Source organism: Elephantulus edwardii, unplaced genomic scaffold (assembly GCF_000299155.1).
Source record: "Elephantulus edwardii isolate Elephantulus edwardi_28Jun2011 unplaced genomic scaffold, EleEdw1.0 scaffold00061, whole genome shotgun sequence".
Classification (NCBI taxonomy): domain Eukaryota; kingdom Metazoa; phylum Chordata; class Mammalia; order Macroscelidea; family Macroscelididae; genus Elephantulus; species Elephantulus edwardii.
This window is the reverse complement of record NW_006399811.1, coordinates 6603692-6616642: the sequence shown is the minus strand read 5'-3', so window position 1 is coordinate 6616642 and position 12951 is coordinate 6603692. Positions and strand designations below refer to the sequence as shown.

At 39.5% G+C, this 12951-nt stretch overlaps 1 pseudogene; it reads left to right on the top strand.

Moving 5' to 3' along the window:
* Nucleotides 1–11730, top strand: part of LOC102870534 — a 66377-nt pseudogene extending 54647 nt beyond the window's left edge.
* Nucleotides 11731–12951: the final 1221 nt, after the last annotated feature.

The following is a 12951-nucleotide window of genomic DNA, read 5'->3' as shown; positions in this document are numbered from 1 at the left end:
TAACCATTTAGAAATAATTCTATCAGTGTGTAAACCTTTCCTTGTTGATGTTGTGTCAGAATTGACTCACAGCTGATCCTCCCAGGACATTTTCAGAGGCTTTAAAAATCACATGGAAAGAAGTTGCCCATTTTTCTCCCTTGGAGAAGCTTGTGGATTTGAACCAAGTGCCTTAGGCTTGGCAGCACAGCTTCTTACCTCTAGGCCACCAGAGCTCCCCAAACCTTTCCTTAGCTTTTTATAACAGTCCTTTGCAGTAATAGTCCTTTCGTGATGGGTTTATTTTGCTTAGCATACTGTCTTCAAGAAGCATCGATGTTATTTGTGCAGTACTTTCTGAATTTTTAATTGTTTTTTATGCTTATAGTACTCTACTGAGAATATAAAATAATTGTTTTTATCTGTTTATCCATTGATGAGTTGTTTCTACCTCTTTGCTCTTGTAAGTAATACTGCAGTAAACATAGTGTTGCATGTTTCTGTGTTGCAGTTCCTTTTTCTGGGATATATCTGGGATATATACATAGTAGTGGAATTTCTGGATAAAATGGTATTTCTATCCCAACTTTCTAAGAAAGTACCAAACTGGTTTCCATGGTGGTTGTACTATTTTACAATCCTACCAGCAGTCAATACCAGACAATTTCTTAATGAACTGTATCTTGACTTTAGTAGGTCATTTGTGAGTGGTTCAAATGGTTAACAAGCTCTCTTGCCAAACAGAAGTTAAAGGTTCAAGCTTACCCAAAAGTGCCTTGGAAGGAAAGTCTGGTGATCCACTTCAATAAAAAACCACAATTTCTGTTGGGAAACCCTATGGATCACGGGATCCCCTTGCTGCACACAGGTCAGCACCATGAGTCAGAATGGACTGGACAGCAAGTTTTTTCCTTAATAGTTTTATACATGTCTTTTTTGTGGATCAGTTTTTTGCAGGATGGTGCTGTGCATTTATTTCTCTTGTGTCAGTGTTGTAATCATAGACACTTCATCCCTGATAATTGATTGATGGAATACCTTGCTCTGCTTAACAACATTTGGTTTCTGTAGCACAACACAGGTTATCCCCCTTATAGTTATCTCTCCAGTGTCCCCACTTGCCTGTAATGGCGAGGTAGCAGGGACTCTTCAGCTTTCATTATCTTGTCACTATGTGGCATCTCATCAACTATATGCTTTACTTGCATTCAAAGATACTGCTGACCTGCCAAGAATAGGAAAGCTCACTTGCACTGTTTATGCTTCTGTGCAAATGGGGTTTTCCCTGAATCAGCTTTGTTTTCTCACTCAGGCAGGGCTGAGCAGGACACACAGAGATAGTGGTGGGTCTCTCCCTGGTGAGATCACCCTTCTCTTTCTGGGACCCAGAGTTTCTTGAAAGAAGCCCAGAGCTGTTCCTCTTCTGGCCACCACAGGCCCTCAATGGATTTAACAGTGACTCAGGGAGCCTGGTTCTTTTGGGTAACAACATCTTTCCTGGCTACCACCTCCACAAATTGCCTAAACTGTCTTCAATATGGATTGCAACTCAACATCCAGAAGACAAAAATTCTCACCACTGAACCGATAAGCAACATCATGACAGATGGAGAAATGATTGCCTCCTCTCAAATACTTTGGGCATGTTGCTAGGAGAGGCTATTCCTTGCAGAGGGACATCATGCTTGGACAGGTGTAGGGAGGATTGATGAAAGACAGGAAAACCTTCAACCAGGTGGGCTGAGACAGTGACTGTAGCAATGGGCTCACGTGTGTTAGAGATGAAAAGGATGGGTCAGGATAGGACAGGGTTCAGATCTGCTCACAGTGTTGCTATGAGTCTTACTTGACTAGGCAATTAACAAGAACAAGAAGGAGCCTGTGTTCTTTGGTTAAGAACATAGCTTCTGCTACAACCTCACCTCCACAAACTGCCTAAGTAAAATATCTCAGGGAAGCTTTAATTAGAATTGATTAACTATATTCCCCTGAAAGAAATTGGTACAAATCTCAACACACTCCAAGGTTTTAGTTGCCTAGTGTTGCTGTAATAGATCATACCACAAGTGGGTGACTTTGTGCTTTATTGATTTCTCACAGTCATGTAGTTCATTAGGGAAGTAATGGGTTATGACTTGAGATTAGGAGTGACTCAGGGTGTAGTTCATTGATCAGAACAGACTCTTTCCAGCTGTACATGAAGGCAGGCCTTTCTGCCCAGTCACCTTGCAGGTCTTGGCCTCTGCCCTCCTCTGGCAGGTGGTGAAAATGATATTTAGCTGTGCCAACTTAGGTGTCCCCAAATTACCTCATTCCACTAGCAAGCCTAGACCCCAAGCACCCAGCTCTAGCTCGGTAGGTTGTTAAAACTAACTCCCTGATAAATGCTTGAAGGGGTCCACTGTGCCAGCAAATGGAATGATATCTGTCACTACTTTTTGCTATTCTTGTGAGGTCTCTCTGGCTGCAGGGTCAAAGAGGTTTCAGTACAGGGATTTGGGATCCAAAAGGTGCATTTACACACCTGTCTCTTCTTTCTTGATGGCAGTGAGATCCTTAAGCAGGTAACTTTTTTTTTTTTGTAAGAAAAATTTATTACATTTAGAATTAGCCGGCTGGACTCAGTTTAGATGATCCCAATTTTGTTGACAACATCCAAAGCATCACAATCAGGAGCAAGTCGAACATAGGCCTTCTTCTCTCCATCAGGCCTAATCAAAGTTGACCTTAGCCACATCAGTGTCATAGAGCTTCTTTACAGCTTGTTTAATTTGGTGCTTATTGGCCTTGACATCCACAATGAACACAAGTGTGTTGTTATCTTCTATCTTCTTCATAGCTGACTCAGTGGTCAGGGGAAATTTGATGATGGCATAGTGGTCAAGCTTGTTTCTCCTGGGAGCGCTCTTCCAGGGATATTTGGGCTGCCGTCGGAGTCTCAGCGTCTTAGGCCGCCGGAACGTGGGTGACGTGTGGATCTTCTTCTTTTTTTTTTTGGCTGTGGACGCCCTTCAGGACTGCCTTCTTGGCCTTCAATGCCTTTGCTTTGGCTTCAGTTTTGGGAGGGGCAGGGGCTTCCTTCTTCGCTTTCGGCGCCATCTTCATAGAAAGGCTAAGCAGGTAACTTTTAAGAAGAGACATTTATTTCTTCGTATCTTAAAAGGCAGTGCTGTGTTGTATGCCAGTGTGCTGATTTTGATTCCTAACAACCCCACATGACTGAGTAGAACTGCCCCAAGGGTTTATCTAGGTTCTAATGTTTACAGAAACTGATCACTCAGTCTTTTCTCATGTAGAATGGCTGGTAGGTTCAAAGTGCAGACCTTTCAGTTAGCAGCTGGGTGGCTAACCACTGCACCACCACCACTTCTTTGGGGTAGGTCACATGAAGAGCGTGGCTTACAGAGGAAGGGCCGTCTTGGCCAATTACTGCTTCCAGGAGCAGGTAGTCCTTGGAATTAGAGAGTCTGCTGACTTGTGTGCTAAAGTCATTTTCCAAGAGTCTCTCTCTTTCCCCATTTAAGCTTCTTCCTCTGAGGCTCTGGAGCTCAGAAGCGATTGGCTTTGGGACACACTCTACACTGATAAGGCCTAACCAACATATGTATATGACATATGTATATAACCAACAAGTATATGACAGAGAAAAGATTGAAGTTGTCAGTAATTTCTTCTTAACTTGGATCCACAGTCAAGATCTATGGTAACAGCAGTTAAGAAATCTAAAGATGTATTGCATTGGGGAAATCTGCCGTCAAGGGCCTCTCGGTAGTACTAAAGAGCAACACTGTAATTTTAAAATGAAGGTGCACTTGATTCATCCTATGGTCTTTTCAATGGCCTTCTGTGCATCTGAAAGTTAGACAATGAGTAAGGAGTTAGTGCCGTTAAGTTGTGGTATTGGAGAAGAATCCTGGATATCCCATGGACTGCCAAAAGAATAAACAAATCTGCCTTGGAAAGGCAAGGATGGTGAAATTTTGTCTCACATACTTTGGGCAAGTTGTTAGTAAAGGCCAGTCCTTGGGAAAGACTATCTGCTGGAAAAGGCGGAGTGTCAGAGAAAAGAGGACCCCCCCACAAATGGTATAAGAATATAAAACTGTTTTACCTTTGTAAACTCTATGTATACAAAGCATAGGGGGTTATTTCCTAGTATTTATATTCCTATTCTCTGAGAGGTAATTTTATACCTTTTCTAAGCCTCTTAGACTTCTGCTGGAATCTCTGATATCCTCACACTGCCAAAGGACCAAGACTGTTACTGCCCCAGGGTATTTGAACCTACTGTTCATTCTCACTAGCGGGTTCCTGCACTTTGCCATTCCTACTCAGATTTGTCCATAGAACACCCTCTCCTTGGGGTCATCTCACCTTCTAGAAGTGTTACCTGACTCTTCTCCCTAAAATAACTTCCAATTTTTACCCAGGTACTTCCTATCCTCTTTATTACTTTTTGAATTTATAGAATTTACCCCTATCTGACAGTATATAATGCATTTGTTTGTTTGCTTGTCTGTCTCCCTTACTAACAGAAAGTCAGTTCTTTCCTGCCATCTGAGTTCAAATTCCTCTTTAGGTCTCCAATACCAGGCAGAGTGTGTGACACAGAGAAAACCCCAGTGGTTGGATGAGTGAGTGGACAAAGGAATAGATCTGTGTTGTGTATTTTTTACTTAGGAAACACTATAAACTGTGGTTAAAATGAAAGCTTTTGATGCTGAATTTAATTTACAGTACAGTTTTATCTTTGTTAGCTGTGGGACTTTGATCAAGTTATTGACTATGAGTTGCTGCTTTCTTATTTATTTTTTTTAAAGGGCATAAAAGACACTCAATGGAATACTAGGCTGCATTGGAAAACAAGGAACTCATGAAATATTTTACAAAATGGGTGACTGGAGGACATTATGCTGAGTGAAAGATCTCAGTCACAAAAGGACAAATACTGCATAGTGCCACTGTTGTAAAACAGGACTGATATCGAGGTTGGGGGAATGTAAGAAAAGAAGTAATAAATAATGTATACTGCATTGAAACAGATGAGGGAGAGAACTATTTAAAGAAATACATGATTAGGTATTATTTTCATGACAAGAGTTCAGAATAAGAGCTGCATAATAAAGTGGACTTGGGAGGATTGTATAACAATGAAAGTATTTTTTTTTCTTCAAAGAGAAAAGTGAACTGAGGGGAGGGGTGGGTAGGGAGGAAAGTGTGCAACAACGAATGAATGGAAATCCAAAATCTCTGTAAACTTTCATTAAAATAAAAAAAATTAAAAAGGTCATAAAAAGAAGAATTACCCAGATTGCTGCACAGATTGCATAAAATTATGTATGAAAACAAATAGCATGCATACTGGCACATTTAATCACAATACATTTTATATACAGCTATTAGTAGTTTGTGTTCTTAGGTACCATTGAGTCGACTGACACTCCTAGTGACCCTATGAACCACAAATTTGAACCTGAATCAAGTAAATCAGTCACAAAAGGACAGATATTGTACAATATCACTATTACAAAAAATTAAAGAAAGATTTACACATACAATTATTTTTTTGGTGCTTATCAAGGATGGGAAAGGATTGAAAGGGAAAATAAAATTAGTAAATAAGTAATGTGCACCTATTAAGATGGATGATAGAAAAGGCAATATCTGATAAGGGTATGATCATCAGTGTCATCAAAGAGAGGGAAGAAGACACAGAGAGGTACTGAAAGATTCAAGGAAATCAGAATTACAGGGGAGAAATGGAAAAAGCGAGATTATATATGGTGGGTATTGAAATTATTAATATTATACAACAAAATATATGTCAATGGTTGCATATAAAATTATTCTGTTTTGTAAGCCTTCATTAAAATAACAATAAATAAATTGCAAAGGAGAAAAAGTCCCTGAGTGTATGAAATCTGTCTGCTGCTGCAAAGATAGGAAATGCTAAAGAGCACCTCTGCTGTGTGTCATAGGTTGCTGTTGTTAGGTAATCCTGAATTGAAATTGACTCATCATGACTCTGTGAGTAACAGATCTGAACCCTGCCCTATTCTCTACCATCCTCAGGATCTTGACACACTTGAACCCCTTGCTGCAGTTTCATAGGGTCCCTAGAAGTTTAGGTCGATTGGAGGAGATGAAACAACAATAATAATGTTTCATCTAATTGAATTATTATCAACATGTTGTTGTTGTGTACCATAGAGTCAGAATCGACTCATAGCTGACATTCTGGCAGGTTTTCAGAGGCAGTTGATCACATGGGAGGATATTGTCCATCCTTCTCCTGTGGAGCAGCTGGTACATTTGAACTGTGTGCCTTCAGGATTGCAGCCCAGCTTCTTGCCACTCGGCCACCAGAGCTCCCTATAAACAAGATAAGGAGAGTAAACTAATAGCCAGACAAGCAACCAACAGCAAGTCATATTATTCTTTTCCTATATGTAATGAAGTGCTGCTTGTATACACAACAAGGCTATGATGGTGGTGAATGTCTTTTCTAGGTACAAAACACTGGATTCATCAGGAGCCATTCTTAATGTTATCAGCACTATATCATGGGACTGTTTTGCAGTTGGTCCCTAACTTTGTTCCACTTGATGATACCAAGTTTCTCTTTCCTGAGATGTAGTTTCTTTGATTGCTGTGTACTTCATTTAGTGAGATCCATCTGGATAGTTGCTATTTATGTTCTAAAAACAAAAAAAAGCTATTTGTAATGAATAAAGTATTTGTGGATTCAATTCTTCATACATGAAGAATAACAGGAAAAAAACCAATAGAAAGACAGGAAAGAAAAAAGATGAAAATGGACGAGATTCTGAAACTTAATCCATTGTGAATACAAAATAGTTAACACCAAAGGAAGAAATGGTAAAATAAAAGAGCTGACCAGAAGAATCCAAGAAGTGGTTCCAGAAGACAAAGTGAAGCATGATAACAAAATGTGCAAAGACCTGGAGTTAGAAAACCAAAAGAGAAGACCATCCTCAATATCTCTCAAAATAAAAGAATTGAGGGGGGGGGGGAAATCCCAAGTCTGAGTTGTAATGTTGATGGATTTTAGGAGCAAAATATTGAATGTTGCAGGAAGCAAAAAGAAGGTTGAAGGAATACACGCTGGTCCAAAGTCACTGTACCAAAACGAATGTTCAACTGTTTCCAGATGTGATCAAGAATAGATATTTATGGAAGAAGGCCAACATGCACCAAAGACATTGGTAAAAAAACAAGTGTTCAGGAATTGATGGAATACCAGCTGAAATATTTCAACAGATGGATGTATTGCCAGACATGCTTACGTATCTATGGAAAAAAAATTTGGACGAAAGCTGCCTGGCTAACTGACTTATAAGAGATCTATTGTGTGTATTCCAAAGATGCTTTAATAGAATGAAGGAATTATCTAACAATGACATTAATGTCATGTGCAAGTAATATTTTGCCGGGGATAAATGTGGATGCAGGAATATATTGATAGTTACCAGAATTTCAAACTGGATTCAAAATAGGATGTGAAATGAGGGGTATCAATGATGATGTCAGATGGATTTGGCTAAAGGCAGTGAATACCAGAAATACCTGTGTTTTATTGATTTGGTAAAGATATTTGACTGTGTGGCTCATAACAAATAATGGGTATCATTTTGAAGAATAAGAATCCTAGAACATTTAATTGTGCTCATGTGGGCCCTGTATATATTCTAAAAGGTTGGTTTAATAGATCAAGAGAATACAGCATGTTTTGAAATAAAGAAAGGGGATACAATATGGACTTCATTATTTCACAATACTTATTTGTTATGTATACTGAGCAAATAATCCAAGAAGCTATACTACAGTAAGAAGAACAATACCTTAGGATTGAAGCATGGCTTATTAATAACCTATCATGAGCGGATGACCAACCTTGCTTGATGGAAGTGAAAAGAACTTGAAATACTTACTGATAAAGATAAAAGAACACAACCTTCAATATGGATTTACCTTAACATAAAGAAAACAAAAAATTCTCATAACTGGACCAATGAACAACATTGTAAGTAGAGAAAAGATAGAATTTGCCAAGGATCTCATTATAACTTGGGTCCTCAATCAATGGACAGGGAAAGATTCAATAAATCAAAGGATGTTTTGCATTGGATGAATCTCTTTAAATTGTTGAAAACGTAAAACTATCACTTGGAAGGCTAAGGTGTGCCTGACCTAAGTCATGATTTTGTTCAGTCACTTCATGTGATTCATATGGATGCTAGATAATGAATTAGCAAGACCAAAGAGAATTGATACTTCAGAAATAAGGTTCTGATAAAGAATATCACAAACTACTAAAAGAAGAAACAAATCTATCTTGGAAAAAGTATAGCCAGGTTATTCCTTAGAAGCCATGATGGTGAGACTTTATCAAAGGCCAGGTTATAAGGAGGGACCAGTCCCTGGAGAAGAACATTATGCTTGGCAGAGAGTCAGTGAAAATGAGGAAGACTTTTAACTAGATGGATTGATGTGGTTACAAAAGATAGCAATGACTGTGAGGCTGGCATAGAACCAGGCAGAGTTTCATTCTTTCTACATATGTTTGAATTATACATAGACTATGACTCAGATCAGCTTGAGGGCATCTAACAACAACAACAACACTGTTGTGTGGGATTTCAGACAGCCAGGACTCCTCAGTTCTACTGTGGGCTCTGTGCAAGTTATTTAAGCTCTCTGGATCATCAGTTATTTTGTCTAAAATCACAGGTTAAATCGTTGTTGTTGTCATTGTTAAGTGCCGTTGAGTTGCAGGTGACTCATAGCAACCCTATAAAGGAGAGTCCTCAACACTTGGGTGCCTTTCTTCCTGTCTCCAGGTTCATAGGGTTTCCTGAGGCAAGTTATTACAGAAGTGGATGCCATTCCTCCTTCCAACAGGTTAAATTAGAGATCCTAAATACTTGGCTACTTACTGTTAGGTTGGCAGTTCAAACTTAGCAGTCTACCAGCTGGAGCAAGATGAGGCAGTCTTTTTGCATAAAGACTGTTATTTGTGAGGTGCTGTCCAAGATTACAGCTGCTCTGGGGTAGTTCTCTCCTGTCTTCTAGGGTTGCTGAGTTGGAATTCAACTTGAGATCCATTTTTTTTTATTTATTTGTTATTGAAAGTAAAAGAACAGTGTTATAAAAGTTATTTTGAAACCTATTTTAGAAATCAGAGATTTTATTACCGAAATAAAATCTTTTTTCCTTAATATGAAACTGAGAGCTCCTCCTACTCCTTTCAGAAAAATGACGATACAAACAGTATGTGTTTTATGATTCATATGTGCATTTGTTGGCTACACAGCCATAACTGTGATTGGACAGCTTGATGTTTCTGTGATCATTTCAATTTGAAAAACTCTGTCCCATTTTTTTCCATGTAATTAAAATTATTTGAATATCTAAAGGCATGACTTTATTCATAATTCAACTCAGAAAATGTAGCCAGTGACTGCACTTGTATTCTAATTATGTAAAATTTATTAATTATTTGGTAACATATAAGGGCTTGTTTCACCTATTTTTTGCTCTTGCTAGAATGGAGGAATTCCAGCTCCTTTCTTTCTTCCTTCAGTCGGCATATTCCCCAGTGATTTCTGAGCACCCACAGAAGACACTCTGTAGACATTCTGGATCAAACACTCCTCTGTGAATGTGTGTGTGGCAGGTACCCGCTCTGCAGTACGCATCACCATCCGAGGGAAGATGCGCCCACCTCTGACATCAATCTCCACACAGAGGAGGGTCAGTGAGGTCCGGGCTGGGCGAGTGTTTTACATTCTTCTTTGTCATAGCTTGTCTGTTCCAGATAAGCACTGGGATGTCTTTAGAATTCTTGAGTGTTTTTAGAATAGAGAGAGGAAAAACCCAAATCTATTTAAGATTCAGAGCAAGGACTCAGAAACATCAGAGTTCAGGCAAGCTACCAGTTGGCAATGTCTTTTAGATAATAAAAGCAAGTTTATGATTTTTTCTTATTACTTAATGTTTTTCATATATATATATACATACACATACATACACACACACACACACAGTACACACAGAGAAAGAGAGAGAGTGACAGAGAGACAAAGAAAGAGAAAGGAAAAGAAATTATTTGGAATCCCACTGCCTTGTTGTTATGTGCCATTGAGTCACTTGCAACTCAAAGCAATCCCATGTACATTAATTCTGAACCCTGCCCTATCCTGAGCCAATTTCAGACCTATTCTGTGCCATCCTCACAACCTCTGACACACTCAAGCCTATTGCTGCAGTCACTGTGTCAAGGCACCTTGTTGAGGCGCTACCTCTCCTTTGATATACCTCCACCTTTCCAAGCACGGTGCCCTTCTCCAAGGATCCTCTCCTGGCAACATGCCCAAAGTAAGCGAGGTGAAGCTTCACCTTCCCTGCTTCCAAGGAACCATATGACTTCAACCTCTCCAAAACATCTCTGTTCTCTTGGCAGTCCGTGGGATATTTAGTACTATCCTCCAAAACTACAACTCAAAGTCATCAATTTTTCTTCTGTCATCCGTATTCATTGTCGAGCTCTCAGATGCATAACAGATGATTGAAAGGACCATGGTCTGAATCAGGCACACCTTAGTCCTCAAATTGACATCATTGCTCCTCAGTAATTTGGAGATGCCCTGACTACAAACTTTCCCAGATCAGACATCTTCTGATATCCTGACTGCCAGAGCCAAATGTATTTATTGTGCATCCAAATAAGATGAAGTTAGCACATTTATCAGATACCTTAATATTCTGTATATAATACAGGGCGCGCTGGTGGGCTAGTGGTGAACTGTGCTGTGATCCCAAAAGGCAGGTAGTTCGAATCCACTGGTTGCTCCATAGGAGAAGGATGGACAGTCTCCTCCATGTGATTTATTCCTTCTGGAGACCTACTGGAAGGTCAGCTCCCAGTCAGTTCTAACTAGATGACACAACAACAACAACTACATCATTCTGGGAGGGTGCTCTGGTGGCACAGTGCATAACAATTTACACTATTATTAATCCCCAAACTACGTTTCTGATGGCTTGAATCCATCAACGGTTCTTTTTGAGAATGATGGGCAATCTCCTCCCATCTGATTTACAACCATAAAAACTCATTGGAGGGTCAGCTAAGAGCTGGAACTGACTAGACTCCAATGAGAAGAAATAGTTTGGGACGTAAATGTCTCATTTGACTACTTATTTGTGAATATTTACTTCCCCCATGCTATTGATGAACATCCAATTTTTCCAGAGTTTTTTTAATCACTACAGACTCCTCATTTTAAAATTAACTATGTAATTTGTAATATTAGTTTTGAGCCCCTAGATTTTACTCTTTCAATTTCTAACTCAGCTGCTTTTTTTCTCCCCGTCAATTATTAACCTGCTATCATGATTGTTTAGAAAGTCAACATAATATTTAGACCTTCCTTAAAATTCTCACTTAAACTCACAGAGGGATTTGTGTGATCTGTTCCTATAATCTCAATTGGTGGTCTTTTTAATTTTTTTTTCAATTTAGACCTTCTCAATATGGTGGTCAGACCATGTTTCCAGCCTCAGGCTCTCTACACTGAATCAGTCCGTGAGGAAACAGTTGCTGAAGCAAAAAGGTTCTGGGCAGCTGACGTGGCATCACAGTTTCCAGTGGCTGCCAGCTGTGAGAAACTGCAGCAGGCTGTCAGCATGGGATATAACAGCAGCAGCAGCAACACCAGCAACTTCTGATTTAGGGACAAAGATGTAAGTACTTATTTTCACCATTAACCAATTAAGCCAAACTCAAATTGAAGAATGCTAAGAGGGAATAGAATTTCTTTTAGAGATCCTTCCAACAGATTCAGTTAAGAGGCATTTGGTCTCAACCAGAGTAGAAAACTTTAAGCCAGCACATGGTTTTCAGCAACATGAAGAAACTCAAAGGGTCTTGTTTGAAAACAAACAAAAACCAAAATAAGCAAAATTAACTTCAAATGTAAGTAATGCCACTTTTGAAACTTAACTCCTTCAAATGTCTGTATACCCTGGCAGGGGTTCTCTATGAAGTGGAATGCTTGGCTAATGTGCAAACATGCAATTTCAACTTGCAGAAAATCAGGCAGGTTTGATTATGAAAAGATGAAAGGAACCTTAGTCCTTAGGGGCTAGGAGAAAGTCTGTTAAATATTTTAGGAAGGATTCAAGTTGGTTAAAGCTGTCCTAGAGACAACATGGAAACTTCTGTTCTCAAGTTTTCGAAGTGACAAAGGGTGCGGTGCCTACCAACTTGTTGTGACAGATGAAACTCTGGCATGGATCCTTTCCACAAGAGATGGCTCTGAGGCTGCTGTACCTCATTCTGTTCTGCAAGTCATTTCCAAGGTTTCTGGGGTTTTCAGAATCCATAAACCATTTGATTGTGGGTCAGTGTTTTAAAATTTTGTTTTGTTTTATTTTTCTGCTAAGACTTTATTCATTAGTTCAGCTCCACATGAAACCTCAAAAATGCCCAACACCAATCCACCCTGAGAGTGGTCAGCTAACTTTTTAGCAGATATTGAGATATGGGTGAACAAGATTCAAGAGGGCGCTACCTCTGAGTAGTTTACTGCCAGCAGGAAAAACAGATGTTATGAGAGGAGGAAGGAGCACGGGGCTGGGAGTTTGGAGACCTGGATTGGGGTCCTGGCATTGCTCCCAGTTAGCCATACGGTGTTCTGGGTTTCAGCGTATGTGCTGTAAAATGAGTGGGTTGGAATGTGTTACCTCTTCAGTCATATTTGATTCCTCACCCAGGGTGAATTTTTCTTTTCTTGAACAGCTTTGCAGGCAGCGTGGAATTTACTCCACATCCAATTGTGAAGCGGTGCTTTATTTATGGACCAGATCTGACATGTCACCAATCAGTTTTCATCAGATTGTGACCTTTTGTAATAGAATTATGAGGGATCCTCCTAGAGGGGCCTAGCT